This window comes from Onychostoma macrolepis, chromosome 08 (assembly GCF_012432095.1).
Source record: "Onychostoma macrolepis isolate SWU-2019 chromosome 08, ASM1243209v1, whole genome shotgun sequence".
Classification (NCBI taxonomy): domain Eukaryota; kingdom Metazoa; phylum Chordata; class Actinopteri; order Cypriniformes; family Cyprinidae; genus Onychostoma; species Onychostoma macrolepis.
In genome coordinates, this window is record NC_081162.1 from 2,022,156 (window position 1) to 2,027,706 (window position 5,551).

General features: G+C 37.9%; 1 long non-coding RNA gene across 1 annotated transcript; it reads left to right on the forward strand.

The window, feature by feature from the left end:
- Window positions 1–595: 595 nt before the first annotated feature.
- LOC131546357 (uncharacterized) lies at window positions 596–1,709 on the forward strand. The gene is made up of 4 exons (XR_009272665.1): window positions 596–711; window positions 903–938; window positions 1,145–1,277; window positions 1,378–1,709. It is a non-coding gene; the product is annotated as an uncharacterized LOC131546357 (long non-coding RNA).
- The last annotated feature ends 3,842 nt before the right edge of the window (window positions 1,710–5,551 follow it).

Consider the following 5,551-nt stretch of genomic DNA (forward strand, 5'->3'; position numbering starts at 1 on the left):
TCATATGTTCCATTAATTAGAAAGAGAATATACAGCAATTGTAATCCTACAATACACTTTACACAGTAAGCAAGGTTACAGAAGAAAAGGCTTCAAGCTTTTCATCTAACCCCTTGCAGACAGTGGTCGTGAAGGAAAGCAGATATGGGTTGATTTTATTTCATAACAGTTTTGAAGGTGTTAGTTGGCTACCATGTTTTACAGAATGGTTACTTTTAACATCTTTAACAACACAATTACTTTTTTCAGCATCTGGTATAGGACCCACTTCACAATTAAAATGCAATCAAAACACTCCTTAAATGTTCTAAATCAGGGTTGTCAAACTCAATTCCTGGAGGGCCACAGCCCTGCAGAGTTTAGATGCAACCCTAATTAAACACATCTAACCCAGCTAATCAAGTCCTTCAGGCTCAATTGAAAGAATCTCTATTCAGGACATAGAGGGATGGAGTGCTGGAGGTGAATGAAAGGAGATCAGATGATAATAGGAGATCAGATTCACCTGATTATGATCAGGTGAATGAAAGGAGATCAGATTGATTTATAATTAAAAAATCAAGACGACCCTGGAGGAGTCCGTTTGCTTAAAAAGAGAGAGGAGAACACAGATGATGTTGTGTAGACACTAACTGTGCTCCTGCATTTAGTGAAGGTTAAATATACTGTAGTGGTAGATATTCTCAATTGGACAATCATCAAGTAAGCTGGGTAAGTTTATTATTATTTTTGTAATTATTTACAATTGATTACTTTAAAAGTGTTTTTTAGTGAGTTGTTGTTGTTTTTATTTTTTTTTAGGAATGCCAAATAATTCTGGATTTTTACACTTTCAGGCACTAATGATTTTTGCATCTCTATTTATTTATTTATTTATTTTTTTTTCTTATTTCTCCTACTAGACTCCCTATTGAAAAACCAGAAGAATGAGCAACACTGTATGACATTTCCTGTATTCTATTATATTCTGTATTTTATATTCTATTACCACTACCAAATCTAGGCTTCTTTATTAGCTGGCTTGATCTCTATATAGTGTCAATGTAAAATGACAAGATTAAACACTCAATTTTCAGTTAAAGGCACTTCATTATTGAATTCAATGATGTCATCGTCCCGTTTAGTTTAAATGGTGTCTGTGCAGTCATGTTGACGATATCGCTGGAAATGAAGTGTGCCCAACTAAGCAAGCCAGAGGCGACAGCGGCAAGGAACCAAAACTCCATCGGTGACAGAATGGAGAAAAACACCTTGGGAGAAACCAGGCTCAGTCGGGGGTCAGTTCTCCTCTCACCAGACGAAACCTGCAGTTCAATTCCAACTGCAACAAAACCAGATTTTTGTAATGATTAACAGCCATCTACTCTGATTCTGCAGATTTGGTCCACTACTGGGCTTTGAATGCATGAATAATCAGCAGGGTGGAGGGGTCTGTCAGGACAACAAGGGTCCGCTACACATGTTAGTGCAAGAGCCATGTTCTCTCAAAGTCCACAAGTAATAGTACAACAAACATTTGCTTGCTTTGCCCATCCTAGCGTCAGTTCATGTTGTGGTTGTTGTGAAGTGATTTGTAAGAACATTGGAGTGAATTAAATGATTCAATACTCTATTCCTATGATGATACCTGCACTTGTGCACACTTGTTCATTTACAGTATATTGGCTTACTGTACTAACAATTCAGACAAGTTAATTTTCTTAATGTGACTAAGGAAAAAAATAACAGTTTGTGGACACTATAAAAATGGTCGTTTTTATAACATAATACAATTATTTTTACGGTGACGGCTCCATTAAGCCTAGACATACTAATTCAATTTATTTATTATTATTTTTTTTTTCCTTTTTATAACTACTTTTCATTGTCATAACTCGTGTTCCTGTACACTCATTTGGGAATCAGAAAGTGTTCAACTTGGCTTTCTTCACAACTCCTCTTTTCTGCAACCTATTTGCCAAGGCTGATTACAGTTGAACAACCTTATCGTGGTGTTTATGATGTGCTAATTAGGGCCCGAGCACCGAGGTGCGAGGACCCTCTTGGAATTGCTCTTCTTCTTCTTCTTCTTCTTCTTCTCCAAAGTGAATCGCATTTTGGAGGGCCTAAACATGCTCCAAAACTCATGAAACTTTGCACACGGGTCAGAACTGGCGAAAATTTACATCTGATATGGGTTTCAGAAGTGGGTGTGGCAAAATGGCTCGATAGCGCCACCTATAATATTTCAAAAGAGTGCGCCTCGAGCTACGTTTTATGTACATGCACGGAAATCGGTACACACGTGTAACACACCATTACCTACAAAAAAGCCTCTTGGTACAAAATCCAAAACCCAACAGGAAGTATGTTATTTTGAATTTCCTGTTCGATTTTTGTGCAGTTTTTGCAATTTCCTGTCCTGAACATATCTACATTCCCGTATTCGGGTACAGTCATAGCGCCACCTGCTGGCAACAGGAAGTGACATGTTTAACACTGTAATGGACTCCTAGGTGCATATTAAAAAGTGTCAACAAGTGATAAATAGGCTAGCAGCATGCTACAAGCATACTAAAACATGCTAGCAACACTTAGCTAAGTGCTAAAGCATGCTAGTAATGCGGTGAAACGGGACATTGCTGTAACTCAGGCATGCAGTGTCCAATCTGCCCCAAATTTTACAAGTTTGATAAGAGGCCTGTCCTGAACACACATACATTCCCTTATTTGGTTATAGTCATAGCGCCACCTGCTGGCAACAGGAAGTGACATGTTTTAGACTGTGATGCACTATTAGCAACACATTAAAATATGCCATTGTGTGCTAAACATGTTAGCAACATGCTCAAACATGTTAGCAACACTTAGCTAAGTGCTAAAGTATGCTACTAACTCTATCAAACAGGAAGTTGTTGTAACTCAGGCATACAATGTCCAATCTGCCTCCAACTTCACATGTTTGATTACAGTCCTAGCCTGAAGACATCTACATGCTCACATTCGGTTATACTGATAGCGCCACCTACTGACAACAGGAAGTGACATGTTTTACACAGTGATGCACTTTTAGCAACACTGTAAATTATGGCATTGTGTGCTAAACATGCTAGAATAATGGTCAAACATGCTAGCAACACTTACTAAGTACTAAAGCATGTTATTAATACCATGACACAGGAAGTTGTTGTAACTCATGCATACAATGTCTTATCTGCCCCAAACTTCACACCTTTTATAATAGTCCTGGCCTAAACACATCAAAAGGCCAATATTCAGTTATAATCATACTGCCACCTTCTGGCAACAGTAAATTACTTGTTTCACACTAACTTAAACATGCAATGTCCGGTCTGCCCCAAACTTCACATGTTTGGTAAGAGTCCTGGCCTGAACACATCTTCAGGCCAATATTCATTTATAGTGATACTGCCACCTGTTGGCAACAGGAAATGACTTGTTTTAAACTAACTTAAACATGCAATGTTCAATCTGCACCAAACTTCATATGTTTGATAAATGTGCTGGCCTGAAGACATCTACATGCCAATTTCCAGTTATATACATAGCGCCACCAGCTGGCAGCATGAAATTACTTGTTTCACACTAACTTAAACATGCAATGTCCAATCTGCACCAAACTTCACAAGTTCGATAAGAGTCCGGGCCTGAACACATCTAAAGGCCAAAATCCCATTATAATCATAGCGCCACCTGCTGGCAACAGGAAATGGCTTGTTTTACACTAACTTCAACATGCAATGTCCAATCTGCACCAAACTTCACATGTTTGGTAAGAGTCATGGCCTGAAGACACCTAAAGGCCAATATTCAGTTATAATCATAGCGCCACCTTTTGGCAATAGGAAATGTCATGCTTTATAATAACTCAAACATACTACTTTCAATCTGCATCAAACTTCATATGTTTGATAAAAGTGCTGCCCTGAAGACATCTACATGCCAATATTCAGTTATAGACATAGCGCCACCAGCTGGCAGCAGGTTTGGCACATATAAATAACTTTGACATATTCCTCTATGTTTGCCTTTTTAAATGCATATTGCTCACCGTTCCCTCTCTCCCTGAAGCAACCAGTCGGCGGTGAGCCCGGGTGCGAGGGCCCATTCATCGCTGCTTGCAGCTTTAATTTCCTTTTTATTTCTTTATTTTGATGTCCTTAGAGCAGGAAGTAGAACCACTGGCCTATAGATCATGTCAAGCATGTAATGCAACCATCTTTAACTCTGCATTGAGTTTGTGGTTACTGGTTTTAGATTTCTGAAATGTGAAAACATGTTTTTAAAGGAATATGGTAAAAAAAAAAAAAAAAAAATTATCCAATTGGATGTCCCTGCTTAATTAGCTGGTATTGTGGATGTAGGCCTACTTATTTTATATTTGACAAAAGTTATGTGCATTGTGATGTCAAATGTCAGCAGGAGAGCAGTTCATTCATAAGTTCGTAAAATCTTACCTTCATACTGTGGAAATACAAACCAGAAGATGAGAGACAACGAGTGCTGAAAATGGGTGGGGCTATAAGGTCTGTAGATCAGGCTGTATTCGAAATCGCCCAAGGTCTACAGTAAACAAGCTAAAAAATAAAAAACAGAACTAAAACAGCGTTTAAGGACACAAATTGTTGTAGATGTCCAGGTATTTCACATTGGGCCATTCAGTTGGATCAGTTTTCAAACAAAAAGAAGATAAGGAAAAGGAGTACTAATAGACCAATAAAATATAGTTTCTCAGTATATCTTCTCCTCTCAGGTTCACATCGGGTGATGAAATAATCCTTTGACGCGCTTAAGAATAATGAATGTCTCCTGTTGCTATTTCATTTCCCTCCAATGGGCGCAGTTCTCAGAATAATATGACATGTTGCATCTACTTTTGAGTTCCTAAACACTCGTTTTTTTGGGGGGTCGACAGCTTATGAAAACTTAGTTCTTGTTTTTTTTTTAACTTGTTTACTCTACACCTCGTCACACAGCAACTTTTAGACATTGTTCTGTTTTTTTGTTATAAGTCAGAAATGACAAGGAGGCAGCTTCCTGCAATACTTTACAAAGTCAGTGGAGAGCATTGGATTGTCATAATATATATTACTATGCATTTAAAACGAGATGTGCTGAAAAAGTGAAAGGCGGTGATCGGTGGGTAGAGTAGTATAATGTCTTTAAACTTAAATCCACCAAAAACCGTTATATAACACATACATAATTTTGAGTTGCATTTGTTCTTACAGCATGGCTATAGTTCTTTTTTCTAACTTCACAAGCTTTTATGTCTTCACAATAAAACGCTGAAAGTGTGTTACTTTTTGGTGCAGTTTTTGTGGATAGCCTAATGAATTTTAATGGTTGACAAAGACTTTGATAGAACAAGCGAGGCAAGGCAAACGCACACCTTATGAGGTGCAAGTTGAAGGAAAAAATATGAATCAATTAAGAGAACAACTGCACACTCACTTAAGCTTATTTATTAACCAGTGTTTTGGCTAGTACCTTGGAAAAAGGCTACTACTACTAAAAACGTTGGTTAATAAATATGCTTAAGTGAGTGTGC